The sequence below is a fragment of the Onychostoma macrolepis genome, chromosome 18 (genome assembly GCF_012432095.1).
Source record: "Onychostoma macrolepis isolate SWU-2019 chromosome 18, ASM1243209v1, whole genome shotgun sequence".
Classification (NCBI taxonomy): domain Eukaryota; kingdom Metazoa; phylum Chordata; class Actinopteri; order Cypriniformes; family Cyprinidae; genus Onychostoma; species Onychostoma macrolepis.
Genome location: NC_081172.1, coordinates 7058525 through 7078056, shown reverse-complemented (window position 1 = coordinate 7078056; position 19532 = coordinate 7058525). Strand labels below are relative to the sequence as shown.

At 36.7% G+C, this 19532-nt stretch overlaps 1 protein-coding gene across 1 annotated transcript in view; it reads right to left on the bottom strand.

Annotated features, from left to right (window-relative positions):
- Nucleotides 1-18703, bottom strand: part of mical3a (microtubule associated monooxygenase, calponin and LIM domain containing 3a) — a 74135-nt gene extending 55432 nt beyond the window's left edge. Inside the window, 1 exon segment of the mRNA XM_058751359.1 lies at nt 18579-18703. The gene's annotated coding sequence lies outside the window, so the exon portion shown is untranslated.
- Between the last annotated feature and the right edge of the window lie 829 nt (nt 18704-19532).

Here is a 19532-nt window from a genome sequence, read left to right as displayed (position 1 = left end):
GCGTGTCGGTAGCCCCCCGGGATCGCCAGATCAGTCGGCACCAGACTGCCAATTTAACCGCCCGTAACTCCCAGACCCCAGGCGCTATCGACGCAGGGGTGGCCACATTCGAAAGGGGGCCTCAAGACGTATACTCAATTCGGCGTTCGAGAGGGTTCCCCAGAATTTGGTGCAGATCCGCCGCACCGTTATGGAGATATGGCTGTTCCAAGTTTAAATGGTATTCCATACACAAGCTTTAAAGCGTTTCATCCAGGTCGCCAGTAGCAAACAATGGAGTGCGCTCTGCTGGACAAACTACGTAATTACACCATTTACAAGCATTTTATCTGCTCTTTATGTTCTGTAAAAAAAAAAAAAAATTCATAATCTGTGGCATATTCGCCTATACCGATATATCTGCGACAGGCTCATATCGGCGGTAAAATCGGCAAAACGATATATCGGTCGGGCTCTAGTAAAAATAAGTGCAGAAAATGCGATGAAAATCTGCAGATTGCATCTGGGCCACCTTATTAGATTTTTCAATGATAAAGAGATGATAACATTTAAATAACATTTCCACAAAGCATGGCTTTAACAGAAAGGAGAGATATGGAAGCTTCCGGGTTTAGTGTCAGAAACAGACTCTTTAAACAAGCATATCCTATAATCTGCAGAAACGATATCAGTGAAAAAAACGAATCAGACAAACTTTAATTTCAGTTTCATGGATCTAAACAGGGATGTAGGAACAAAAGCCCAAGTCCAGTCTGTGATAAATGACCATTTTAATTAACCTCTCTAAATAAAACAAGCACTGCTACATGATTAAGTTGTGGAAAAAGTCCATGTGAACCAGAAGTTGCTGCCTACTTATAGTGATGTATTTTCAACTGAAACAGAATATTGAATAGAGGGTGGGGTTTTATTTTAGCGCTCCTCCTCTCCATCTCTCACTCACAGCAATCTAACGGTCGGAGGGGTGTGGTTAAGGATATTCTGCCCAAGCCATCAAACTGACGTCAGAAGGAATGCCATTCCAGAGCAGAAGCAAATGTTCAGATTTTGATTTTTTCTTTTTTTCAGTGGATTAACTTGCACAGATTAATTGTTCACTTTAAGATTAGCAATGTGCACTAACAAAATATTCATATAGTCAAATAGTCAATTTTGATTTCATGAGGACTTTGAGATATTACAAGATAGTTTTAAAAATTAAAAAAGTTAACACCTTTCATCAACACAGAGTGGGCTGCCAAAACCTTGTCTGGAAAATTTCACATAGCCTAAAGGACCTAGAAGCTTTAATAAAAACTCTGCATTAGAAAGAGCAGAGAATGCCCCATGCCCTTATCTCGGAGTCAGTGACCAGAGGAAGTCTGATGAAAGCTCAGAAACCCAAACAGGAAATGCTGTAATACTGGACGTTCATGCACTCTACTGTGAAAGAGACACCCCAGACATGATAAACCAACCACAGTGCTGCATGAATAACAAAAACTACTGCTGACACCAAATCCTAATCAGGTGTGAAATAATCTTGTCTCGCCAAACCTTCATCAGCCTGTTTCTCTTTAGAGCTTATTTTGGTCAAGAACTGGCAATTCGAACAGGAAGAGACCTCCTGACTTGTAAAGCAACCAACCACAGCTTACTTTGCATTTAAATGGTGAGAAATGGTCACAAATGTGTCTCTCAGAATGTTGCATTCTTCAAAACAGGCTGACAAAGACCAGATCTCATTGACGTTGGCCAACAAGGGGGGAAAACCCCCCAGAAATGCTGATAACCAAACATTTCGGCAACAGTGTGCAGGAAACCTCTCCAAAAGAATATTTTTAGAGCAAGATTTTCTAAGACGTTCTAAACACGTGGAGAAAAAAAAAAGAATGCTGCTGAATAATCAAAAAAATTTAATACATAATACAGACCCATCAAAAGAACCACATTTAGACTTTTTCAATCGGGTAACTGAAAGTGGCCACACAGTTAACTGTCAGCCACTGAAATAGAACATCTAAAATATCACAAATTAGCAGTTTGTCAAGGCCAAGGACATGTACATGCACACACTCCCTTTAAACGAATTCAGACTCACACACACTGCTAAGGTGTGGTCTAGATGAAGGAAATCTCCACCTCACAGAAAGCAGATGAAAGGGAAGGTAGGTGAAGGGTTAGTGTGAGGGCCCTTTCACTCGGTTCCAGCTCTAGTGTATTGTGAAAACACGCTCCTGACCTCTCCGCTCTGAAACTGCTGCGCCAGCAATCGGCTCAACACCACAGCCAGCCAATAAAAGCCTCAGTGTCACAAAGCCACATGACATGATGTAATGATATCAGCCTTACATGTAGGGCTGTCATAATGACATTTTAGCTGACTACTGATTGCAATACAAATAATTACAATTAAAAAGCCCTTGCAGTGTAAGCTTAATACACAGACATTTATTAATGACAAAATGTATAATATAATATTAGTTTAAATGAAGTGTTTGCTTTGTGTATATAAATTATATATACTTAATATTAGCAATACTACTACTAATACTACACTGTAATAAATAAAAGCCAACTTAAAATTAAGGCAACCAGCTTCAGCATATTTTTTTTTTTTTACACAGTGTACCAACAACAACAACAACCACCTCACATTTACATTCTCACTGACAACATTTATAAATCACAGTTATCTCCATCAAATGATTCTAAAACAACGGAGACAGGCCTATTACCACATGAAGTGTAAAAGACTTGATGTTTTCATATTAAACAAATGAATTTCAAAGTCTTGAAGTATTTTGTCCTGTAAATGTCGCTACACATGTCAGCTGTTGCATTGGCTTTGAATACTGGAAAGGCGTGTGAATGCACTGCTGAGGCAGATGGATCTGGTTACCCGTTTCCTCTCTCCATTACTCTATGACACGACACTAATGCTTCAAAGGGTTGAACTTTTTGCAAGGCAGCGGTCGGGTAAACAAATACGACACTGAAATACATTGACGTTCAAAGTACAGCTCATTTAACAAAGGTTGCTGAATTAAGGAAAGAAAAACTGTTTTCTATTGCAGGGTATGCAGAAATTGACCCTCATAGGACAAATATAGATTTTTGTTTCTGGTTGTCCTCATGCGGCTTTAATTCTGTTAGCCCCTGAAAGCCGAGAACCTCGGCATGTATATGATATCAGAGAACCTCAGAGGTGAAGCTTGGGTTACACTGAATATCATGTGAACCCAGCTGTGCTATGTATCAGTGCAGACTAACCTGTTTAAAGCACTCAAGTAGTTACAACTGAGACAACTGACTCCTCAAGAGCATGGGAAGAAGCTGGTTTCACATATACACACACCTCTTGGTCAGCCATAAGATCCATACAGAATCTGCATACTTTTTCTGTGCTGATGGTGGAGGTCAAAGAATTATATGGAATGGATTTAAATTAAACCGCTTATCAAAAAAATATTGAATTTAAAAACAAATATAAGGTGCAGGGATGTGTGTAGAACTTCAAAAACAACAGCAGTTAAAATCATGAAGGATGCTTTTTATGGAACTCTGTGGATTCCATTCAGGACTGGCCATAAGCCAAGAAGGAAGCATGACCATGTGCATGGAACTACAACCATCCAAATATTGTGAAACATGGGGTTTAATTCTACGGAGATCATTTTGTGGAGGATATTGCAGCATTTTTTTGGCACTAGCCTAGCGAGGAAGCAACAGGTCATTTCTTTTTTTCTTTTATCCAGAAATCATAATCAAATAAAACGGACGTGTAGAACTTTGAAAACAACAGCCGTTAAAATCATGAAGTCTGCAGAGGTTTTTATGGAATTCTGTGGATTCCATTCAGGATTGGCCGAGAAGGAAGCATGACCATGTGCATGGAACTACAACCATCCAAATATTTGTGAACCATGGGGTTTACAAATATATTGCATATTTTTATTGCATATATTTTTTAGCACTAGCCTGATGATGAATCAATAAGTCAGGATTTCTGGAATGGAATGGAATACAATAGAATATTCCCTGATATTACCCATTTCAATGACCACAAAAACTCTAAATGTTTCCCATAATATCCTTGCCTACCACTATATTTATAACTTAAAAGTACAACTTTGTTAAAGAACCTGGATTCATTCATAAAAACGAATTCTTGAAAACTACTCAAGATAAGAGAGACTTTGATCATTGCAACAAACCAACACTAAAATGCTTGTTCCTCACAGCACTGACTCATGGGAAGATGAAGAGCCAGGTTACGCAACACTGCAATGCCCTAGCCATGTTAAAGCATAACATAATACGAACTCCCAGCATGCCTGAACACTTCCAAAACAGGGCCTACTATAATTGAATGCAGGTCTATATCCAGCGCCTTCTTTTTCACAGAGGAAACGCCACACATTTCTGCCATGGTGTGACCTGTCACTATAGGTATATTCAATTTCAGACACAGCAATCTGTCCCTTGTCACTCAGCAATGTGGTAATAGCAATATATAACTGCTATGAATACGCACTGAACTTTGTATGACATGAGAGAAACAGAAGATAATCATTATGGACATGCTAATAAACAGCATTACAGAGACAAGACATACGGAAACAATAAACCACAAATACATTCAACTTTACAGCAAGAAGACCTGAATAAATAACCAATCAGATAAATATACAACCCACCTTCACTCGCCTGTGACTGTGTACACAAGAGGGAATCCAAACTGACTGTTTCAATTCAAAGCACACTTTCTAAAACACACACAAAGCAAGCATTTCTTAACTTTATGGAGAGGTTGTGTCACACTCTGGGCTAAAAATAGATCACATTACATGTCTGAATGGACTGTACAAAAGCTCTCTCCACACTTTTCTTCCTGTGGGGACCTCATATATTTCCAGTATGCTTCCTGTAAGGACATGTGGAAGGGAGACATGTGTGAGTTTTAGCTTATAGAGGAAGGACTTTATACTCGGAGGACTCTCGTTGATGACAAAACTTGAGACTCTTAAATTACATAAGAGAGGGAAATTCAATAATACTACAGTTTCATGTCCATTCTGTGTGTTAGTTAGGGGTTAATACGGTTTCATACAGGGCTCACACGTCTTTTAAATGTCCAAGACTTTTCCAGTCATCAGGAAAAACCTGGAATGAATGAATGAATGAATGGATTCACAAAAAAAGCAATTTCTAGCCAACATAGCTCAGTAAAATGAGGGGGAAAAAAGAAAAATCACAAAACTATTTTCCATGATTTCACATGGAAAGCACATAAAATTATTCTTAAAAAGATGCCATCAAAAACAAATATATAAATGATAAAACGTATAAAATAAATACATAAATATAAACACCCTCAAGATAATGGCATCTTTTGTTAAAAAAAATTGTAATTTCAACAAAAGTTGTTTTTTTGTTTTAGAAGGTGTTTACATTATAATTAATGTATTTGTTTTATACATTTTATACTTGTACACTTGTTAAAATTGAAATATTTATGATTTAGATTATAAAATGTTATTAGAAACATGTTATAAATATTTATCATTCATAATATGTTTTCATGTTTTATTGATCATTCACAGTTTGGGTGGAAAACAACGATCCAACAATAATTAGCACCAAACAGGTTCCATAAATGCATTATTATCAGACATTTTAATTTTTTGGGTGAGATACTCCATTTAATCAAAGCAGGCACAGTTATCAGCCAATTCTGATAATGTCAATGTGGCCAAATATCTGCTGATTAGAATTTAGAGCTGCTGATATCTGTAGCGAAATCATGGTGCAAGTCATGGTGCAGTACACGTTTACCACTGACACAATTTAGATAAGCCTTCTCTATCTAAATTCAGTCGAACAACATCAAGTTTATTATATAGTTCTGGTGTATAATTTAAAAGTTTATTGTTGATAGTTCCTAAGAATTCACCGGATAACATTCAGAAAACAAATAAAATCCCTGTCACATGACAGACTATGAGGGGAAAGACTAAATATCTTAAGATACTTGCCACGGTGAGACAAAGCACATAAAATATATCTCAAATAAAATAGAAAATCGCAACCTTGTTGTGCTAGATGACAACTCATTATGTATCTCTCGTACATTCATCTCATAGAAAGAATCTGCACATCTATCTTCAAGTCTTTTATTCTTTGTTTGGCTGTGATTTTCCCCTGAGAGCGAAGGGGCTTCCTCTAGATCCGCATAAAACATTGATTAGGCTGTGCCGTCTATCAAGCAGATGTGATGTCTCCTCCTCCTACTGCGCCTTTCCCTCCAGACAATCAGGTGAGACGGAGTGCTGTCACTATGGAAACATCACCAAAGGAGCATGACATCATTATACACGCGATGTAATGATGGAGGAGGGGCGCCAAGTCAACAGAGCCGCATGTGAGCAGGTAAACAAAGCAAACCGATGTGGGTGACGCAAACTGGGCCATTATCCACCTGAAATTGCTGCTTTTCCTTTCTTCTTTTAAAACAATGGCAACAACTGTGAATCTCCTGATTTAAAAAGTAGCCAATCCTTACAAATTGAGTTACAGAAATGCCCGTGTTAATAATATTGCCCGTAATTACCATCTGAACACTATCCACCACACCTCAGTGACTGTGTACAATAGTTTGATTCATTCTTAGAGTATCATCTGCGCTTTGATTCTTTGGGCATTGCCGTTTAAATTACAAGACTGAGTTTGTCAGGCCAAGTAAACAACAAATACATAATGTCACTAAAACAAATATGAACTCCGCTTTAAAATGCAATAACTAGAGAAAAATTAAGTCAATAAAAACAGTGACATTAAAAACTCTGCAATACAAAGCTTGAGAAATGAATCTATCAGATAAAATAAAAACCTGTATGGTATAACTTTTTTTTATTTATTTTTTTTTTTTATAAATAAGAGCGGTGTTTGGAACGACATGAGAATTTTTATGTTTGGATGAACTGTTCCTTTAAACAAATCACATGTTTGTCTATACCACAGATAATGGAGTACACATACTGTAGACTTAAGTTCTGTCATCAATCAGCTTTCCATAGTTTATCATTTTCCATAACAGCAAGAACAGTGTTAAAAGTCATGACCCACAAACACAATCCAAACAGACTGTCCCACAAACAGACACGCACTTCATTATGAAAATATGCCACCACAGAAATGCTGTGCCAAGAAAACAGATGCTTTTTTCTGAGACCTAACTGAAAAACTCAAAGCTTGTTGTCTTGAGTGTTGATATTTTATGAGACAAATAAATGCACATTTTGACCCAGTTATTTGAGTCATCTGTGTTATCTCAGGTCTATTCAATGAATCACAGCATCTATGGAATGTCCTGTAAAAATCATATGATTGTAAAGAGATCCAGAACAATACAACTTTGTTCTCACCACTTTTAAAATCAACCTTTTCATTAAGTTTCATTAAAATTAAATGAGACTGTTGTGTGCTATTTAGGACTAAGGACAGCTATATGTCTATATTGCATGATGCAACTGAGACGCATTGAAAAAGTTGATGACTTTCAATATTTTTATAGCGAAATTACAAATGGTTATCCATTTTTAATAATTTAAAATATTTTTCATGAAGCAAAAATAAATGTGTCACTTATGCCCTAACCTTAGTCTTCATTTAAAAGTTTGACTTCCTGGATTTCTCTAGACATATTCATATTTGCATGGCTTTCCATAAATAGAAATGTGTGGTTGATAACACAGATATTGGCACCAGAATTACACCAATAATCAAAACACCAAGATTCATTCATCAAACCTTTTTTTGGATCATATCCAACAAAAGATTTGCTCAAAGTTTTAGGTTAAAATTACAAATACTTTAAGCATCTTACTCTAATTAACTCTCCCTTGAAACTGCAAAAGCTGGAAACTTGTACAGTTGATCCATATAAAGAGTCCACCCAACCTAGATATTGAACGAATACAAAAAAATGTTTGCATAAACTTTTATTTAAAAATAAAATAACATTTTGCCACACACTGATTACCACACACACCACACACACAATTAACCAGCAATCAAAAAAACTTGTGCAGATTGCTAGAATTCCAGATGGTTGTGACCAACAACCACAAATTGTACAATAAATTTCAAGGCAAAGGAAACAGTGATTATTATATCCCCACTGCTCCATCCTGTCATGTGCTTTTAGGCTTAATGATGATTTAGAGATACTGAAATTCCTGCTGCAGCAGTTATTTTAGTACGCCAACTGTTTGGAAAGAAGCATGATATCCAAAATCTTAAATCATATCATCTAAAACTCTAATAATGGAAGTTTTGGACATGCTCAGCCAGGTGCAAAAACGTTTCATGCCCTGGTAAAACTTAGAAAATTATGATGATTCAGTGTTACTCATAACTAAACAATTTAATTCATGAAATCCAGTTACCCAAAGGGAAAACATTTGCATGATGCAGAGAGCAACAGAACTTCTGTTTAAGTCTCTATAAGCTCTGCAATGTCATTCAACCGCAATAAGACACGTTTACTCTGTCTGTTAGGTTTTATTACAAATGTAAAATTACACCAGACACACCTTTCAGACTGAAACCGGCTGAGGAAACAACCGTGTGTCATCTTACATATCATCTCCGACTTTAGCAAAGTAAACAGAAGCGGTAGTTACTGTACGTGACTCTGCACAGTTGCCTGGTCTCAGAAAAAGACAACAAGACTGTAATCCGGTGAATACGGCATGCTGATCTAATCCAACGCGGTGAGGGTGGGGTTAACTCCGACTCACAGGGTAAACAAGCCTCCAGACAGCAGAGCCGTGACTGTCGTGACTGACCCAGACCTGCCAAAGCTTCGGCTTTACCTGCGTTAATCAATGATAGCACACAAACCGCTAAACAACTGCAACCGATATGAGATCGACGGGGTAAATCACTGATTACATGGTGAAGTTAGACTACTTAAAAGGAACTGTTCACCCAAAACTTAATTATGTCATCATTTACTCGATCTCATTTGGATTTAAACCTGTGTGATTTTCTTTTGTGCAACACAAAAGGAAACTGTTATTACTGTAATGGTAGTTACAATGAATGGGTACTGGAGCTGTCAAGCTCCCAAAAAGATTTATTATTTTATATTGTATTTTAAATATACATAATATGATATTTAAGTATATTTAAAATTAACTACTTAAATACTATGGTTTAATTTTTTTTTTATTTTAGTGTAAATTAATACTTTAACCAAAGAGTTAAAAAGGCAAGCACTTCACCAATCAAATTTCAAATACTTCATTCAAACAAATAGTATAGTCCCAAAAATAAACGAATATACCTGAAAACATTGTGAAATCAAAATTAACCACTTTTTTTTTTTTTTTTATTTACTTGTTGTCTTTTGATGCGTTCATGTCATATCAGAATTACTAGTTTCTGGACTTACAACTTGGAGACTTTATGAAAATGCTTTCTCTCACTTTACCATTGTGACATTATGTTAGAACAACCAACATAACAGACATATCAACAAGTTTGTTTGGCAGCGACTTCTACACATATTTAATTGATAACAGTATAATAGAAAGTGTAACTTGGTGCACGTTCAAAATTTTGCAAGAGAATAGAGAGATTAATTTGTGCAGTGAAAGTTTTTTTTTTTTTTTTTTTTTGGAATCCATTTTATTGTTTGCACAGCCATAGAGACAAATAATCTCAGAGGATGTAAACAGCCATGAGTATTGCTAACCTAAGAGTTTCCATCTCAAAATTAATAATAATTATTGTAATTCCAACAGGACATGAATCCATCATGACGTACAGTATCTTACCACCTTCATTCCACACTTCTCAATGTGTACCCAAGTACTTCAAGCAGGAGTTCATTAGAAGGAACTGTAGTACTGGTTTGACAGCTCATCTTCAGCAAACACAGGCAGAAGCTGCCAAAAAAAAAAAAACAGAAATCCAAACATAGAAAATTTGGGAGGGTTTTTGGTCAGCTTGGCGGTTTTCAAAACATATAAACTGTATAGGCTAATTGGTTAACAAACAAGCCCAAGTGTGCATATAAACTACTGCATGCATCCAACCAGTACAACTTTACTAAACACACACGCACAATATCTTGACGTCACGGCCGCACTTTTAGCCAATCACTAGGGATCAGCAGACATGAGTGATGATTCATGAGTGACTGGTTTTTAGCACGATAATAACGGATCTGATTTTGAATGTATAACTGTAAGTGATCATAATGCCTAAATATAAGTTCGATGGTAAAGAGTGGAGAGTGTTTTAACTCAAAACGTGAATTACACCTGTTGAGGGAGATGACATGAAGGCTATATCACTGCAACTCCGAAATCAGAGCGCAGTTAAATTATTTAATCAAAATCTATTCTATACGATCCTGTCTTTTATACAGTACAGATTGGTATATCCTTTAAAGCTGCTGGACTTGTTTTGACTGTGCAAAGTTCTATATTATGTTCAAAATGAACTTCACAAAAGACTTAGTTCTGTGTGAAATTATAGAAAGACACGAAGGTAAGAGCATTATTGTTGTTACATTTTTTTATTGTCGGATTATCATACAGAATGACACAGTTTTGACTGTCATGGTGTGTGCATGAAGGAGTGTGAAATACCTAGGCTATAATTACGTTGCTTATTCTGATCACTATTGGGCACTTTTTTGCATAATTCTGACTTGTATTGAAAATGATGCATGTGTTTTTCGAGGGTATCGGTTCATTTCTTGATTGCCGTTTTGACAGTATCTGCTTGCATATTTTAATCATATTTGGTAGTTCTCTTTAAAGTCTGCATGAAATCAAAATTGACTATTCTTATTTTTTGATGGAATACTGTAATGTAGTAAAGTCATGCCGACTTCAATGTATTTGCCCCGATTTGATCCATGGGAAATTTATCTAGCATTATATTTATATTATTTTGTCGTCATTATTTCGTTATAAGGAGTTAAAAATGGTTCTTATCAACCTTGATTTACATTCGATCACATTATTTTGACATTTAAAGTTTTGGGCGGTTTTTGTGAGCTTTTGGGCTGGAAATCGTCCATCCAATCTGGCAACACTGGTGCCAGACCACAAAAGAAGTCATTCAATCTTACCTTCCCTATAGAACAGGTCTATACTTTGTTCTTTTATCAAACAAACTAAATAGCCTTATGTTATTTATCTTATTTACACGACGGCATGCCATTTCAGTCTCTACGTTACATGGTCGCGCTCTCTGTATCGCGCGCACAGCGGAATTCCGCCCCAGTTAGCGCGCACACACACACACACACACACGTAAGCGCACACACAAGTGAGCACACACTCCCACTCCTATTTGTGAATGTTAAGCCGCAAAACGACTATTTAAATATGACTTCTGCCTGTCTCTGTGCTAATGTATGGCGCAGAAGCACGGGTTTGTTTACTACTCATACAGAAGCCCGCGTGACGCTTGCGGTGATATTAACGTCTGCCGCCTCATTAAATGAGGACATAAATACACGAACAATATCTCCAGAACTGCTCTGAGAGTCACTTCATGAGCACTTGACCGTTTCACTTGAGAAAAACTATCCTCATATCATATACACATAAATGTAAAGGTATTCGCGGCAACCCGTCAAAATAAAAGTTCGGTTTCACTTGAAGACATTGGGCAGAAATATATTACTATTGTTCAGTAGAACGTACATAATAGGCTACTGCTACTAAAACTATTAAAACTTTATCTTTAAGGAATAATCATACAATGTCTTCAATGTTATTATCAATATTAAATCCCCTTTATTTTCCAAAAAATAAGATGTTTAATTTTTATTAATTAAAATATAAATTAAAGAAATGTTTTTATGCCGAAAAAAAAAAAAAAACATAAGCCATAAACCTAGGGGAAACACTGTGCAGGCTATTACAAGAGCATGTATATCCTAAAAAATAACAACATGGAAACATAACTGCAATAAAAATGAGGAGCTCATGAGAAACTTCTGCAGTCTGAAACCTTTCCTGCTTTGACGTGCATGTTATTCCAACATCTGTGATCTCTCGCCACCTTTAACTACGCCAAGGGCCTGAGGATACATTTCTCCTGAAGTACTGGTTGAAGACCAACCTCCATGGTTCAAATCCTAACCTCAAACATTGTAAGGGGATAAAATGCAAAACTGGACTGAAGTCAGGAGCTTGCGCCAACCAAGCAGAGGAAAAGGGTGGACTCCAAGTGTGAATGGAATACAAAATGATCTTCAATAGGCCTGTAACCCAAAACTCTCAGACAGATGCTAAGCACTTCAATGGACTTTCATTAGAAGGAAAACAGACACATACTGAATTACATTACAATCCAACAGCTATTTCACAAACTATAGGTGACGGGTGAAATAAAAGCTTGTTTTGTGGAGTCAACGAGAGGACAACTGCAAAAATAATGGAAACTGATCTTAAAAGGAAGACTGGCTCACTACTACTATCCCAAAAGCACTCACGAAAACAAAAACAAAGCTGAAACACATAACATGATGTCAAAGCAGGAACATTTCCCATCACCCAAAGGATGAAGGTTCAGTCCAAGAAAAAAATTAAATAAAATAAAATACACCCTTTGAGATAAGACACTTCTGAAGTCCGTATTAAATGATACTCATTAAGATTACTGCAACGCCAAAAGTAAGTCTAAATATAATAGATTGTTTTACATATCTGGCATAACATTAAAAAAGAATTATGGGTGCTTAAAGAGGATCATTTTTGGTAAAAAGCACTTGATACAGTAATAAAGCATTTAAAACTTCGGTCCAAAAAGACTTTTACTGAAACTAAGCTTCAAATATGGCTCGCTCTGAATTATCAGAGCTTTTAAGGCCAGAAAATTCAGAACATCACAGTTCCAGTTAAAACATATTCAATATCGATATTAAGTGTGACTGAGCACAAAAACAACAAGAATATACATACATAAAAAAAAAAAAAAAGTATATGACATTATTCCATTAAAGCTGACTCAACAAATCCAGCCAATCAAAACAAACTCCTCCAAGCAAGAGTTCCACGGCAAAAGTATAGTGGCAAAGAAAGCAAAGTCTGTAGCCAAAACCAACATCACTGGGTCCTGTAGGAAATCACCATTGTGTCTCTCTGGATTCTTCCAAATAAACAGCATGTGTTGAGACGGTTGCTTAGGAGGTGTAGATGAGGAGGCGGCAGAGAGAGGAAGGAAGAATCCTTTGCCAGTCGCTAGAAGTGAATGTGGGCAGAGCGTGGTGGCACCCTGGCACTGTAACATCTTATCTGAGTGAGACACACAGGCATGCTGAGGAATTGACTGGCCGATCTGACGTGACAATGTTGAGGAGGTTTTCCACCTCTTCTCTGTTTTTAAGATAAGCGCAAAACAGGGTTACTGGGAACCTTAAAAACAGTCAGTTCAACCAAAACAAAAATTAAATTTGTGTCATTGTTTTCTCACCCTAAAGTCTTTTCAATCCATGTTTGATGATCTTTCTTCCACAGAACACCAAAAATATGCCCTTGGAGTTTTTGCAGAACAAGAAAATATAGACGCTTTTGTACTTCGGGAGACTTTTTTTTTTCTGGCAAATGAGAGTTTCTCACAATTCAGACTTTTTTTCCCCTCAAGTTTATATCTTGCAATTTCAATTAATAAATTATAGTGCTATCAAACAATTAATTGCCATTAAATCGCATCCAAAATAAAAGTTGTGTGTGTATTGTGTATATTTATTATGTGCATACAAAAAAAAGGTAATTCCAACATTTTATTTTGCAATTCTGACTTTTTTTCCATTTTGGGATTTTGAATTTGCAGTTACCTTTATTTTTTTATTCTATGGTGGAAACAAGCTTCCACAGAAAAAAGCAAGCTGGACACAGATTATGACTTTCTGAGTTCCATGAAAGTAAATGTCATATGGGTTTTGAAAGACATAAGTATGAGAAAATTGTGCCTATTTAAATTTCTAGGTGAACTAGTTTCTAGGTGAGCTAGTAAGGGAAATAAAAGGAACAAGTGAAACTTGAGGCTGAGGTGGTAAACAAGCAAAATTTAAATGTTAGCAGTTGTGAACCATCTGAGACCTAATGCAGTGTATAGTCAATAAACAGCAAGAAGAGCTAATGTCCTGTCTGGAAAATGCTGTGTGTGCATGCATGCATTATATCATCTTTCCTAAACTTATTCTTACAGCATCAGATGTCCACTCTGATCTCACTGGATTTTATACAGCTCAGAGAGTTCTGCGGATTGAGGAAGAGTGTTTATGCAAAGGCTTTTAGGGAGTAATCACATGCTATTTGACAGTATCAGCTGACACACTTTGCCTGACCTTAATGCAGTATAGTACAGCATAGTAGGATGATGTCATTGAAGACACGCTTACATGGATAAATAGAATTAAAGTGGAGTGTATAAATGTTGCACCAAACAGAACTGTACAATTAAGGATTATTTATTTCCAAACAGGTTTCCCAAGCACTGCCATTGATTGGACAGACAGAGTTTAGCCCAAACTCAGGCCACTGATTGAGAACAATTGCTATGTGGAGCTGGTCTGGATTTCAACTTAAAAAAAAAAAAAAAAAGACAGGTTCCTTAAAAGCAAAAAAGACTTCAGTGACACTGATTGATTATCATCAGCTCAGAGGTCTTTTGAAAAACACAACCACACATTACTCATTCCTGGACAAACATCCTTTTCACATAAATCTGACATTTCAGTAGAAACTACATTATTTTATCATCTAGTTCTCAAAGGTTTTTGCTAATAACACAAGCGTTAGGTCATAAAGCAAAAAGCTGCCATTTCCCATGATTCCACCAGTACGGAGGCAAACATTTTCAAACTGAACCCAAACAGTCACAGGAAAACACGCCAGACTACCGTCTTTGGCATCTTACGTGACTCATTAGATTCCAGCGATGTTCAAAAGTCAACAGACGCAGTGGGCAGTAAGCTATAGAGGAAGTGCTTATACAGTCTTCCTAATTTAAAACAGGTTTAATGAAATAATCTACTGCAGAGGCTGTTCTCTCCATTAGAGGTCCAAGAGTCCCCTGTCAATCTGAAGACAACCACTTCCGTGTCACCCTGCCATGTCACCCTGTAGCCCAAGACTGGTTACTCTCTGAAGATAAGCAGGGTTGAGCCTGGTCAGTATCTGGATGGGAGACCTCCTGGGAAAACTTATAATTTATAACAATACATCAAGGCTACGTGATCAAGTTTTACATGAGTTTAAAAAAAAGCATGAGCACATTGTTTGTATCCATAAAAAGTGATAACAGTTGCACAAAGCTAGATATCAATTCTTATCTCTGATACCACGTATAGATCAAATAAAGTTAACAAGGATGAAAGAGAGGAAAATATGCCTGATGAGTGTAGCCACTATTCTACTTTCCAAATTCTGTATATAATCATAGCAAATTCACAACTTCACAGATGGGAATCTTTAAGGACAAAATAAAAAATTAGATTAAGCACAAATACAGTTGACCTGTACGTCAAGATCAACCAATATTGCTTTTTAGATAGATAGATAGATAAATAGATATAGATAAATGATAGATGTAGATAGATAGATAGATAGATATAAATGATAGATGTAGATAGATAGATAGATCGATATAGATAAATGATAGATGTAGATAGATAGATAGATAGAATAAAATAAATAATTCATAATTGATAAGTAAAATCTTAATCATCTTGATAAATTAATTTAAAAAGTGAATTTATGTGTGTAATCTAAGACAATTCAAATGAATACAAAACATTCAAACAGAAGCCATGAACAGAACTTACTCTGTCTCTACATTCACAAGAAGTAAATTAAATCTCTTTAATTCCACTTCTGTGACATTTCCGTTACATCCTCTGGCAAAGCTAATGCAGAACTTGAAAATCAAAAATGTTGGCAATAAATCCCTGAAGTGCCGCTGCCTAAACAATAGGCCTATAGCCAAAAGTTGCAGACATCTCCTTTTAAGGTCAACTCAGTACCCACAGCATGATCTTTCACCATCTACCAGCCTGCAAATGAGAACTCTAGTGTAAATAAATCACACTGGACCTCCAAAAAGGCAATCTAGTGGGTCTTCTTACTGGTAAATGTTACCTAACTTTCATTTAACTGGTCACAGTTGAGTAGATCTACCCCACAGTCTTTTCATGTCTGGCTCCCAGGTCAAAAAAAAAACAAACAGCCTCTCTCTCCCACTTATGGCTGCTGTTAGAAAGTCAAACGTCTAATCTAATCTAAGACTGGAGTAGATGCCAAAATAATCAGATGGGTTTGAGTGGAGTCAGCAAAAAAGTCTTCCTCACTCTCGTTTTTCACTGATCTGACTGTGAACAAAGACACAAGGATGGTTTATGGTAAAAAGGATCCATCAGTACATTTGCTACTTTATGATCTTCTCAATAATATTAAGAAATTATAGCATTAACATAAACCAATCCATATTGAAATACCAGTCAATCAGAAGAACTAACGTTTTTATTAACTGCACGTAAACAGCATGCCTGCAATGCATCAGTGTTAAACATCAAATCAATAAAAACCATTAGTGCCACAGAGTCTTCATGGATGGCAAAAAGGCCCAATATGGAAATGTGGGTCAGCAAGACAGACATCAGATTATAGAGTCTCAGTCAATGTCAAGTTTTACATTAACATACGATTGGTCATGGGCAAACATCACAGCATGATGAGATTATCAGAAGCACAGGTGATAATGCATTATCTTTCACTAACGGGTCAGTTCAGTGAGGACACAACATATTTCTCCCTGAAAGACCAGAGGAATCCTGCATGGAATGCAGCAGTCTAAACAAACATGCATAATTCACTAAATATCATATTTCACATTTTGCACACAAGCAGTAAACCACCATTTGTTGTTTTTGTATATTTTGTGGTAACACTAACAAGCATTATACAGATTAATTTATGTGCACTGAAGTAGTTCCACATGTCAATGTACACAAACAGCTGACCAATTATTTATTAAAGAAAGTTAACAGAAAAATAAAAAAAATCCCCATTTACTCACTCGCATCATAATAGTGATTCAAGCCTTAGATTCTTCTGTTAAACACAAAATATGTCAGACATATTGACAGACTCAAGCCACCGTTCATTTTCACAGTATGTAAAATATGCAATGGATGTGAATGTGACTCGGGCCGTCATGCAGCGTACATTTTTTTGTCTGACAGAAGAAATAAAGTAATATAGAGTTGCAACAACAGGAGGGCGAGTAGGGTTAGGGTTAGTTTTTATTTAAAGGTGAACTACTTCTTCAATAGAAATGTTATTATAAAACGTAAACAAACCGGCGTCTAGGTTCGCTGGAATGTGCGCGCGAGTCATTTCAAATTTGAATGTTATGAAACGAAACGCTTATCAACCGTTGAAACGTAAATAATAAATCAAGACCGACTTTTCATCTTATTCTACTGTTGGTCAGTGTGTCAAAAGATTTAACGTTAACTATTTATCTCCGTAAGAGAGTTTGACAGAGCACGAGTAGTATATGCGGTGTTTGCGATCTCGGTTTCCCAGCGATAGCCTAGGAATGTTATTTTGGGTCGGATCTTTTACCTGAATCTGTAGAACCTCTACATAACCGGTCTGAACGATTCGTTCACGAATCGGACTGAATTGGACCGAGCGCTTTTCCAGTCAACTCACTGATTCAATGAACCGAGAAGAGTTCATTTCAAACATGTCCGATACGCAATGAACCGACAACTGATGACTGATCTGATACTATGAGCATGTGGGGTGAACCGAGGATTTGACAGATGGGACGAAATTACTTTAACAGCTGAATCGTAGAAACGTGTAAAACATTCTGTGAGCAAGTCTGACACAACAGTTTTGTCCACATATATAAGAAACAGTTGATTTTAGTAAACAAAAGTTACTTAAAACGGGCAAAAAACGTTTTTAAGCCAGATATGAATATAAATGTAGTTTTAGTTTCTAAAAATCACTTTGTTATGAGCTGAATCATGGCTGAACTGGGACACATGATTATAAACAAACTAATTAATAAAACTTAATCGAAAACAACTAATTAAACGATATGGAACGTTTCAAAGCATAATCACGTAAAAAGGAATGAATCGGTTTTTGACCCGGTTCTTTAAAACGAACTGTTCGAAAGAACCGGTTCGCTGAAATGAGTCGGACTTCACACCACCAGTCAGCAGAAGTAGCCGTTTCTAAACAACGATCACCGCAGTCGGTGCTTACCTTTATTTCACGGATCCAATAATAAACAAGGACACGCTTTTGCCTGTGCACTTCCCAAGAACGAATTTCAAAGCAGTGACATTGTTTATTATTCCACGTGTCCGTCTTGAAGTCGTTCCCAAAATCCCAAACCAGAGCCAAACATTTTAACCGAAATGTGCGTGCACTAGATCGGTCCGCCTGTGTGACCGTTCATACTGCTGCAGCAGAAAGGCGCTAATGCGAGAGACGGAGGATCCCACACTATAGAGCAGCAGAGGGGGAGGAAACAAATCCAACCTTAATATTTCTCTCACGAGTAAACAGTCACGTATCAGATGATAATAGTCCACAAGGCAATAAAGTATAACTTCCAGTCGATGTTGAATTTATTCCTCTGCATTTCACTGTAAGAGCACGGCGGTTAAGAAAGAACAGTTCTTGGCTTCACTCCCCCTACTCCTGGCAACAATGGGCGGAACATTGCCACAGTTTAATCTGATTGGCTTTCTCAAATGACGTCACCAGGCAAGGTCGTTCACAGGTTTAAAAATGATTTGGGACTCCTCATTTTTGTAATCTGTTTAGTGTTTGAAGACTACACCTGCTTCACTGTTTATTTCAGTCGTTTGTTTTTGGGTTAACGACACCTAATTATTTATTATTATTACAAGTAATTATTATCATTTATTAAAGGTTTTCAACTGTTTTCATTTTTTTTTCTACCACAGGTGAATTTAACTAAAATCACCAAGCTTCCTTATAGTTGATTAATTCACAGTAAATTAAAATTAATTGTTTTGTATTGCAAGTGTTCTGAAATCTGTGTGTATTTCCAGAACAGAAATCTGATCAATGGATGGAGACGAGTTCAGAATTCTTAACATTAAAGATTTTACAGAGGGCATTTTGGATATCTCATTTGATCACTTCATAAATCTGTCCAGAAAAAAAAAAAAAAGTTTTATCAGGAATAAAATGTTATATAAATCAAGCAATTGATATATGAATAGATGCCCTACTGCAACAGTACAACGTGTTATTCAGCAAAGCTCTGTCTGGAAGGGGAGCAGCCACTGTCATCTGTGGCAGTTTAAACAGCGGTGGTTAGGGTACACTCAACCACTATGACCTCTGTGATTTTGCCCAGTCTTATGGAGTTATAAATGCCAGCTGGTTGAGAAAATGCAGTGTCCCTTCATCCAACCAGTCTGGGAAAATGAAAAAGGCTTGGTTCCTTGATCATTCTCTATG